Here is a 12,218-nt window from a genome sequence, read left to right as displayed (position 1 = left end):
ATTGCCTTACATACCTTATCCTCTAACCAATACAACTATCACTATTCAACCTCCCCCTTTTAGGTTTTAATCTACAATATAAGTCATGATAAACTAAAATTAGCAGCTATCACACCGTGAGCCTTGTAAAATAGTAGCTAACTTTGACGGATAATGAGCCCATACAAACCTTAAAATGATGTGTATCACCACACCCTCCTTCTCTGCCCAATACATACATTATATATAATTTTCCAAGATTACCCAAGCTGCACCAACAACAATACACATAAAACAGCCTCAAATATTCCTTATCATACAACCAATTATTGAACTCACCATCCCCTTGAGTTCTTTATAACTGCACACCCATAATTCCTCACTCAAACTCATACATAAGGAGGAGGAAAATGGAGCAGTCACCTTTCCTCAATTTCTGCAACTTCTCCTTATAACTTGAATTCCTCTAGAACTTCAACTTTCCTTCACACTTAAACCAAAAAGAAGAGAAAAGTATCTTAATAATTAAGGAAAGTGAGCAGTAGCTTGGGGGAACTTCTGCCTTGTACCTATAATTAAGCATGAACAACATTTTTTTAGTCTTCCATGGGAGAATTAAGCTAAATCCATAATTGTTTCTCTAACCTTGGTTTGCAGTTATGAGGATTTCTTCAAGAACCCTAGAAGGAATTTTTAGGATGCTCTTGAGAGAAAAGAGAGAGATAGCTGAAGAAAATTGTGAATTTTGTGTGTTAAAATGAGTGAAAAGATCAGATAATATTGGGTTTATATGGAGCCTTCTTGACCATAAAAAAATAATCCTCTAGAACCTCCCTTTTTTGGTCCATTTTCAGCAACTAATTTGTCAAGTAGGTGATGCACCTGCTTATGTACATCAAGCAGCTCAAAAGGTCAAACTAGGTGATGCACCTACTTGCTTTCACTTGGGCTTAAATATATTGGGCCTTGGCAGATTTGGCTGCTGGGCTATAATTTCATTTTCCTTTTATTTAACTTAGTTTGGGCCTCAAGTGAGTCCATTAGCATAGGCCCAAATCTGATCCATAAACCTTGGCCTTTTTAACTAGATCCATATAGCTCAAGTAGGTGATGCACCTATTTGTCACCTACTAGCTTAGTTAAAGTCAAGTAAGCAGTTCACTTATTTTATTCCATATTCTATTATATTAATCCCTTTAGCTTTAACTTAGCACTTAACTTTAAACTTTAAGCTCAGTTATCACCTTACTGTCTCGAGTTTAAATACTCCCGTTGGAGTTAACTTGCATGTGAAACGTGCAAGGCATCACATCACCTTCCGAGCTAGTTTAAATCAACACTAATCATATAAGAAACATGGTCCCTCACCTATACTATAAGGCTATGTCTATTATAAGAATAGAACAAGCATATGCATAATACGGGTTGTTATAAGAAATCGAGTCCATAACTATAGGCAATTTGTAAGCGTCGTATAAATAGAAATAGTACACGCAGAATATGGGGTGTTACATCCTCCCCCACTTATGATCATTCGTCCTCGAATGATAAGTGTAGTTGATAGTTGGTTCCTGGAATTTCATTTGGAGATTTGCGAGAGTTTTCTTTGTAAGTAGGACTATCGAAAATCTATAGACTAACCTATAACACGTATAGACAAGTCTTGCGGGACGTCTCAATAGATCTGGTTCATTAATAAGAATATTACAAATTAAACCTCTTTCTTGACCATGTAATCCACTGAAGACACACAAGTAGAACTCATACTACTAAGGAATTTAATACACCTAAACACAAGACATGCAAATGACATATCTAATGAACAAATGCTAGTAGGACTTATGATCATATAAGGGGACCACATGATCTCAGATCTTTATGCTGATGTTTAGAATGAGGAGGGGTATTTAGGATCTCGACCATCATCTATTTCCAAGTATCTTATGTTATATACTAGTCCTTCCACTATACTTCAATGAAGGGTACACCTTTTGTGCTTAGTTTTCGGGCCTAACAATAAAGAATAACTATAGTATCTCCCAATTTTTTAATATGGAATGGACACATAAAATCATAGGCCTAACCTATTAGGGATCTACTTTTCCTTCTCTTTTTACCATATGATGCTTTTCAGAGATGACTCTTATAAGAACTCATAGCTGTTAATATAAACTCTAAAGTTTTATGCCGCACATTCGGATAAGGCATTATGCTAAGTTATTATCTATGGTTGTGATAAAACTTACATATATGCTCTACCTTTTCTGGTCAAAATCTTCACTACCTAATGATACAAGGAAATATTTTCGTAAGATGTTCAAAACTCAAGTCGATAAGCATAGAGGGGTATAATATACAGATAAATAAGTCACATTGGGTATGACACACAGGCATACTAGAACAAAAGGGAGCGCATGATATACTGTCATTAAGCTATATATATATGTGGTGTACACGTGCTTATGGTTCATATGGTAGCATGTGGGCGAATGAACTATAAGGAATATAGGAAGTGGACTAGATGAGCACATGATGCATGAGTACTAAAGAAACGAAATATATAATACGTAAGTAAGTAGACTATACACGGAACACAAATCAGATTAAGCAAGTGCATTATATCGCATGGATAGGTGGACTAACATGTCAATAAGTACACATATGTAATATGAGCAAGTCAGCACATGACACGTGGCTAGAAAAGCTATAATGCATGTACTGTTAAAGAAAATAGGCTACGAGGTATGTAAATATATATAGAAATGGTTTATGATGCATATGACATGTAAACAAGTGATATGCGAGTCGTATAACCCACAAGAATTATTTTTTCGCATAGCATATGCTTAATTAGCATGCAATACCCACACAATATGGATAAGAGACATGTGGAATGTAACCAGTGCAATAAATAAGATGTAAGGAAAATGTCCTACGAAAATATATAGCAATAAACAAGGGTTCTCTGAAGCGGATAACACTTACATGCAAGCAATCTATGACATTAGGTATCACGTGAGAAAGTATTCCATAAAGTGTAAATGACATACAAATAGATAAGTTATAGAACATGCAGCTTGTATAAATATATAACAAACCATCTTTGGAAACTACGAGATATCCTATAGAACCACTCTACCATATTAACGACAAACACATTGTCTTAAGCATTAAGTCACGGGTGGGATAGTTCTGCTCATATTCCTTACTCAGCTCAAAGCACATACAATTGATTTCCCCATCTACTCTCTTCAATACCCTAATAATTCTTATAGGTGTTCTGATATTGGGACTAGGCTTCCATCTAGGTCAATATAAATAATACAGTTAAGATAGAAAAAGAAAATCTTCCATAGTTCATATTTTGGAGTAGGAGGCAGAGGTTAACTTTGCCTTCATTACTAGCTTGTGTTATATCACACTCAATGTCTGGTTCCTTTTGAAGGTCGAAATAGAAAATAAATAGTGAAGCTTGAACACACCATAAAACATGAAGTCTAATAACAAGTAAATGTCAGGTACCTATAAATTTATATCATTATTCATAACGTCTCAGAGTTAGCTTCTTTTGGCTTAACAAGATAAGTCTTGCCATACTAGTAGATTTTTTTTATAACATGAGAGGGTGATTCGACACTTTTCCCAAGAAAGCTAGCATATAAGAACAACCATCATATGATCAGTTTTTCCTCTCCCCTAACTGGACTATGATTGATGAATTACTGCAAGCATATATTAAATGAATCATGTAGTAGCTCTATTCAATTTGATGGAAGTTTATACATGTGTGTAATGCTCTACTTCTCTTTTGTACTAATTATGTAGATGAACTAGGTCCATGTATCATTTATCTAGGTAACCTTTGTATTCCCCTTTTTTTTCTTGTTGTTATCAAGACCAAATATCAAGACTTGAATCAATACTAAAATGACTTTTATGATACCTTATTCTTGCCACTTTACACTTAGCAATTTGTATAAATATATAACAAACCATCTTTGGAAACTACGAGATATCCTTCGGGTGCGCCTTTATAGCTCATTAGGGTTGACGAGTGGATACCTTATTCTTGCCTCTGACACTTAACAATCACTCTTTCATAGCCACCTATTTCACTCCTCTATAGCATCCTCATATCACCCCACTCCTATGCTTATGGGATTTGACATGTCCCATCTCTTTCTAACTAGAAGATCTACGTACATATTCGGTCCGTGTCATTCAAGCTTCATTCTCACATGCTTCCTATCTAACAAGTACTTTTAATCAAAATTAGTAGTTTCATGTACTCCAATCCCACTATGTACAACCTAACTAATCATACCTTAGGTCTAACTAATCAATTTTCCTTTTATTAACCTTACCCTTTAGTCATATACTAATCCTCTATAGCCAAAACATAGATTATAGTAGGAACTATCATACATATATCATTTGTAGCAATTAGCACAATTATTCCTAAGTTTTATACCCATGAAAAGAATACAATGTTATTAGTACTTATTCGGGGTGGTTGGTACATACCATATAAAAGGCCAACTATTAACATATTTGGGATGATATATGGTGAGAATGTGGACCTTGCCAGTCAATTGGGTACCTCTCTAGTAACACTATTGCACTGATACATTTTACCTTTCGAATTGTACCACTGCTTTCTTCCAACTAAAAGAAACTGGTCCAACAACATCATTTTCGAGTACATGCGTAACACTGGAAATTCTATGTATATCGCAGACTAAGAATGTGTGTCATAGATAGGAAAAAATCCTATAAATATGGAGGAAATGTAGAACTCAAGAGTTGGTTACATCCTCTTAAGAAGATGTGCTTGGAAATGCTACAGCACATATGTGTAACTTGGTAACCCATCATTTTTTAAGCATATACTATATTTTTCAAAATTGAACCAAGTGATACAAATGGTACAAATGGAACTTTAGATGCAGATAACATAAAAGATTTTACAGACCTTGTGGAGTGTGATGGTTGAATAAAATGAGCTCAGTCTAGTCTATTGACATTTTAGCTAGCATTAACCTTTAAGCACAGTAAGCATAATATGAATAACATGATCAGGTTAAAGTGGAAATTGAATTCTTAACTTCGCTCTATCGCACGATCTGGATTATGAAGGAAGGTAACATTTCCTAAATGTCCAAGAAGCCCCCTAATTATAAATGTGGCGCGCAACACATTCATAAGTAAGGCTCTACTAGACATGGCTTTGTAGACTCCCTAGGATGAACTGCTCTGATACCACTTTTGTCACACCCCAACCCTAGGTGAGGCGGACAAGTACCATATGAACACATGTTTTACAAGTGACCTATGATGAGAAAGTAAACTACTATGGAAATGGATTTACCAATGAGAAGTTTTGTATACAATACATGTTGACTAGCTGAACCGATACATGTGACAAGTGAAACTATGAATACAATGATAGCTTTACAATGACTACAAAGCATCTACTGGAATCCTTGACTGTACCACTAGGAAAATATGCATAGTAAAGACTCGGCAAATCCCCGAATCAACCTGCAGCTCATCATCAATCGATGAGTATCATGTGTTTCTATTGGGGAGATCTATTAGTTGAGTACTTGTACCTGCAGCATGAAATGTAGCGTCCCCAATAAGGGACGTCAGTACGAAAGAATGTACTGAATATGTAAGTCATAATACAACCATTTGTAAAATCAGAGCTCAAGTGAAATCAACTACCAATAGATAAGGATTAGAGACCACCTTTGCTTATACTTGTGGAATCGTGTATGTTACATTCTTTTCTTTTCTTTGCTGTAGTACGTTATAATCTTTTTAAGGCATATGATACAAATGTCCAGCTGATCAATGGTATAAGAGGATGACCCATGCGAGGCATTTTAACCCCTGGGATGTTGTCCTCATAATTCCACAAAGTGGGATCGGCCCATGCTAGGCTTTCACCCCTTAGCTGCCACCCTTCTATACCGATTGGGATCGGCCCATGCTAGGCTTTTGCCCCTGAGCTGCCACTCTTCTATACCAATAGGGATCGACCCATGCTAGGCATTTGCCCCCTGGGCTGCCACCCATAATTATATAGATTGCTTCACTTAGATTCTTTAATCTTTGAGATTGTTGTTTTGATGTTCGTAACTCTCTTGGAGATTGTTCTTTTGATGGTCATAACTATTTTGAGATTGTTGTTTTGGTGGTCATAATCATTGTTGAGATTTGGAACTATGGACTAGTAGTAGAAGACATATGAATATGGACTTATGATAATGACAATGACGTGGGAAGGAAATGTGACACCAACGTAATACTTAGGAGCTTATATGACACAGTTAGCATTTTGACATCTCAAGTTGAAGCACATATCAAGTGAAGACATTTAACATTCAGCCAGGAGATTTGAACTCTATATGATAGCCAAATACTCACTAACTAATATCATACATGAACGGGGAACCAAGGGAGAATGTGGACAGATTCAACTTAAGGAAGGATACATATTCCAAGTAAGTACATATAAAATATACAATAGAGCAAGTAAGGATATTGTGAGGTAACATTATAGCTTTTGACCTTACGTTTAGGCTCTAGTTCAACCTACGAATTTTCCGGATTGTTACAATATTAATAGATAATATCTATTTGGACTAATATATTCATGATTTAATATGATCTGAATCATTTTTTAAATTTATATTTAATAAATTTTAAATGATTACATTTATTTACTTGGCCACGCTCGATTTTGTATGATTCAATTTTCCCCATTTATATAAAGTAGACTTCCTCTCTCTGCATAATATTTTTACTTAGTTTTATCCTTAATTCATTCAAGCACAATCAGATTTCAAAATTTAGAAAATTTCTTCTTCCCTCTCAAATCATGCTCCCAAATTTTCAGGGCAAAAGTTTCTTCTTTCCCTCTCAAATTTTGCTCCCAGATTTCAACAACTTATGCATGTTTTTAATTTAAAAATAAGAACAAAAAAGGATATGAAAAGAAAGAAGACAATTTAGATGACGTTCTGATTTCAAATTACAAGTGCAATGTGAAAGAAATTGCATCTACAAGCAATAAATCGATATCATCCGAAGAAGACGTGATCCAATCTGATTTAATGAACCAACAAGATGTGGAAGGAATTTAGGTAAAATGTATAAATTAATTTGTATATTATATTTTAGTTCTTCTTGTTATTTTGTATAACATTACATATTTCAAGATTTATAGCCAAAAAAATTTCAGAATTATAGTTGTACCGATATAATAGATTCATGTGTGTTTATCAATTAATTTTTGTATTTATACAATTAGTTGAGGCATTTGGTTTGTGTAAGTGATGAAAAAAATTATATTTGTATAAGCTCTAAATTGTATATAGTTACCTTCTATGTATATTTGTTAAATATCAGCAAGTATACGTCCTAGTTATTATTTGTATAGTTTCAACATTATTGAGGTATTTGCATTATTTGTGTAATGAACCGAAAGATCATTTTGGAGAATTTTGAACTATTCATTTAAATATAGTTAATTAATTGACAGCTATTTATTAAATAACTAATTTTAGTTAATGCTTATTGGGTCAAAGATAATTCATTTAATACTATATACCACTTGACCCATATAGGGAAATAAATTATTAGAGTTAGAATTTTGGGTCATAATTTAAAGAAAAAATTAGAATTCCACGAGGCATACGTACAACGTCAACACGAAGGGGCATAATCTTCATAAAAAGGTTTCAAAATTTTCTTTCTTGGGTACATAATGTGGTAAGTTGGAGTTGGAAGATAATGCATTTATTAATTATATTGTGTGTAGATGCAATTATTTAACTAAGTTTTCTTAACTGATGAGTAATTATAATTGGAGGGAAAATTGTAAATTTTGGGGTTTATGTAATGATGAGATGATGAGGTTTGATAAGGTTGTGATAGATATTAACTAATCCTTTCACTTAGAAGCTATTTTGTCGTTCCTTTGGACAATATGCCAAGCTTCCCATGGAGTATCATTATGCATCTGTGACCTATGATAATTTAGATTTTGATTTATTTTCTAAAATATTGGGTGAATGTAATTGAAGGTTAGGCGTGTTGTATTATATGAATATTATCAAAATTACGATATTTGAGGAATTTAGACTTAACCCTAGGCTTAAAATTTAGGAAAATGATACTTAACGTATTGGTTGTCATTCAAAATTAGGAACTAGAATTAGTAATATGGGTGTTGTTAATTTAGAAATATTTTCGTGATTATTTAGTGAATAGATTGCATTGATTTGGAAGCCCAACGAAAGGGAAAGACTCAAGTCCCGGAGTAATTGCTCGATTATTTGAGGCAAGTGGATTTCTAGATCCTTGTTAAGTGTATAGAATCGTGTATTTCCTTGTGGTGTGGTGGGGAGTAATGAGACTCGGTGATGGGTTGACTTGTCCATATTGAATAATTCTAATGATGAAAAGGGGTAATAAAAGGCAATGTGATTAATTATTAATGTGTGATGTATTGAGAATAGTTCGAATGGCTTATTGATTAATTGTTGATGTTGTATCATGATTGTGTTGTTGTGAATTGTGCATTGTTATGGAAATAGTCTCCTCATTAATTGTGTGAATATGTCATTTGCATTGATTCTTAGACATGGTTATGACAAGTGTTATGTGAATTGAGGAAGAATAAGAAATTAAAGAGGAAGTACCATTTCGATGGACGTGTTGCACACCACCATGAATATTATGATTCGAGGAACGTGTCGTACACCATGACCAATTATATTATCAAGGAATGTGTCACATGCCGCAACAAATTCTATTATCAAGGGACGTGTCACGCGCTACAATGGATGTATGGACATATATGTCCCACATGGGTCCCGGACTGAGAGTTAGCGGGTGTGTTATCACTAGGTCTGACATGCATCATCATACTTGACATTTCATTTCATTGTATTGCATACTTTTATCACGGTGAACTTATGAGTGCTTTTTTATGGAATTTGTGATTGATGACTTTATCTAGTGTATTGTTGAGCAAAAATTGACAGAATGTTGTCATTGAGCTATGAACTATTTAAATTGTGCACTGTTAGGTTGAGCTGGTTTTATACATGTTGTAGCTGTGAAGGTTCGGTTGGAGTGTAAGGGGTACCTATTTCTATATTGTTAGCTTGGTGTTTTGCCGTTTTCTTGCTGAGTACCGTGTGATTTGGTACTCATCCCCTGCTTCTACATTTGTGTAGGTCGAGTCCAGATCTTTATGATACTCTGTACCCTCTTCCTGTCCAAGGCTTGCTGTGGAGATTTGTCAAGTATTTGTTTGTCATCCCAGCAGACCTTCTTACTCCTATTTATGATTTTGTTCTGCTTTAAAGACAATATCAATTGAGACTTGTGGTTTTATTTCACATCTATTGTTATACATTAGATGCTTGTGCACGTGACAACAAGTTTTGGGGGTTTAGTTAAGTTGACTTGTTATCTGCATTAGTATTTGCTATTAAACTTCTAAGTTTATTTTATTTTCACACTTTATCGTAATGATTAGCTTAATGCTGACTTGTCTTGGTGGGATGAGACGAGTGTATGACTGGCAACGGAACCGGGAGGTACCGGTACCGGTTCCGGTCCGTTCCGGTCCGTTCCGGTCCGTTACCGGTTCCGTCTTGGTTAAATCCGGAATTGTTCCGATCCGGGAGGGGTAACGGGACGGAAACCGGGATTTACCGGTCCGTCCCGGTCCGGTTAGTCCCGATTCCGGTCCAGGTCCGGTCCGGTTTTTTTTTTTTTTTTTTTTTTTTAAAATCTGAAAATTTGAAATTATAGCCGTTGAGAGCCGTTGGGCAACGGGTTTTGGGCCCCACCAACGGCTCTTTCACCCCATAACCCCCCATTTACACCTCCCTACCCCCCAAACTTTTTTTAATACCCCAAACTTCTTAAAACTACATTTTCATTCTTTTTTTTAACTATAAATACCCCTAATCTTTCATTCTTTTCACTCACAAAAATATCTTCTAATCTTTCTACTCTCTACTCTCTAAATTCTCTTATTCTCGACTTCTCGTTAAAATTACGAATTTGGTCTTTGGAAATTGGAGCTTCAAAATTCAACTTTCAATTTTTGCCTTCCGGTCATACACGTCTACTTTTTTAAGTAGACGTTTGGTACATTCGTTCCAACTCACTTTTCATTTAGTTATTTATTTGTTTACATTTAATTATTTATTTTGTGAGTAATTAATCTCTAGTCTCTACTTATTTAGTTGTTTATTTGTTTAAAACTTTGCTAATCATTTTCGTATTATATATAATTTACTCACTTTTTATATTTGAATATGGATTCCGGTAAAAACAATGTTGACAAAGGTAAAACAACCATAGTTGATTCGATCACTAATTTATGGAGCTCAAAATCCAAGAAAAATAAAAAAACCGGTAGTACTTCTCAATCTAAAACTAAAAAAACTTCTCAATTAAGAATAAATACGGATGATTATACGCATGTTGATGAAACTGTTTTTAATATTGATAGTAATAGTGGATTAGATCCTTATCATGAACATTTACAAAGAAGATTTGGTAATTTTGAAGAGGAATTACCTGAAGATGATGAATATGATGATGTTAATGCTTATGTTGATAGTTTTGATAATAATGTTGATGAATATGATGATGATGAAACTGAGCCACCGTCGGCTACTAGTCCCACTCCCAATCCCTCTTCCCCGACTCCTGCTCCCTTTCGTTGTCCTGCTCCCAATCCCCCCGTGCATCCTAGGACTAAGGTAGAACGCGCTAAAAAATCAGTTGTGTGGCAATTTATGACTCAGAATGAAGATAAAACACAAGCTATTTGTAATAAATGTAAACATAGAATGAATCATAAAACTGTAGGAAAACAGGGTGGGACGGGACATTTGAGTAATCATTTAATGTCATGTTGTAAAAATGAATTTTTGCATGCTAAAGCTGTAGCCGAAGCTAAAAAAAATGGTACCACACTTCCTGAAAATGTAGGAGTAGATGGCTCTAATATGGTCCAAACACAATTAAATCCTTCTAATGTTTCTGGTTCTAGTATACAACGGTCATATAGTAGAGAAAAAGATCTTGAAGAATTAGCTAAAATGATTGTTGTTATGGGTTTGCCATTTAGTTTTGCTGAAAATCCCGGTTTTATTCATTATATTCAAATTGTGTATAATCCACATTTTAAAGGTTTTACTAGAAATACAATTAAAAAGGCTATTTTTGATTATCAAGCTCAACATTTTCAATATCTTCGTTGTTTATTTTATTATAACAATTGTAAAATAGCTATTACTACTGATATGGGCCGTAGTGTAAATGGTAATGATTATTTCACAATTACTGCGCATTGGATTGATGAAAATTGGACTTTGCAAAAAAGAATTTTAGGGTATAAATGTTGTGAAATGCAAAAAACCGGTAGTTATATAGCTCAAACAATTATAGATATTTTGCAAAACTATGGAATTTGTGATAAAATAAGTAGTGTCACATTAGATAATGCTTCTAATAATAGTAATGCTATTGAATTACTAAAACCGTCTCTTTGCCCTATTTATATTGATGGTTTTCATATTAGGTGTGCTGCACACATATATAATTTGATTGTTAGAGATGGTATAGCAATATATGATGATGGTTGCACAAAAGTTGAAACTGCATGTCATTTTATTTTTAAATGTCAAGTTAAGTCTAGACGTAGAGATTTTGAAAATCGTTGTCGTGAATTTAATCTTCCACCTAGAAAAATTCCAAAATCAGTGTGTACTAGATGGAATTCTTTATTTGAAATGCTTGAAGTTGCTTATGAATATAGGAAACCTTTACAAATGGTTTGGAATGCTCATAATTCAAATATGGCATATAGACTTGATGATAGTGATTGGAATAACATAAAAGAACTTATAGAATTCTTAAAAGTTTTTTATTTAACTACAAAAAAAATATCTGCACTTTATTATCCAACTATTTGCTCTGTTTTACCTAATATTTGTGCTATTTCTAATAAATTTTATAAATTCAAAAATAAACCAAGATTTGAAGCATCTGTTAAGAAAATGATTGAAAAATTTAAAAAATATTTTATTCCTATTCCTCAAATTTATTTAACTGCTTGTTTGTTAAACCCACATTACAAAGATGAAGGTGTATCACGAATGGGTGAAAAAATATATTTTAATTTGGGTATTGATAGTGAA

Source organism: Solanum tuberosum, unplaced genomic scaffold, assembly GCF_000226075.1.
Source record: "Solanum tuberosum cultivar DM 1-3 516 R44 unplaced genomic scaffold, SolTub_3.0 scf00231, whole genome shotgun sequence".
NCBI lineage: Eukaryota > Viridiplantae > Streptophyta > Magnoliopsida > Solanales > Solanaceae > Solanum > Solanum tuberosum.
Note: the sequence above shows the minus strand (reverse complement) of the source record.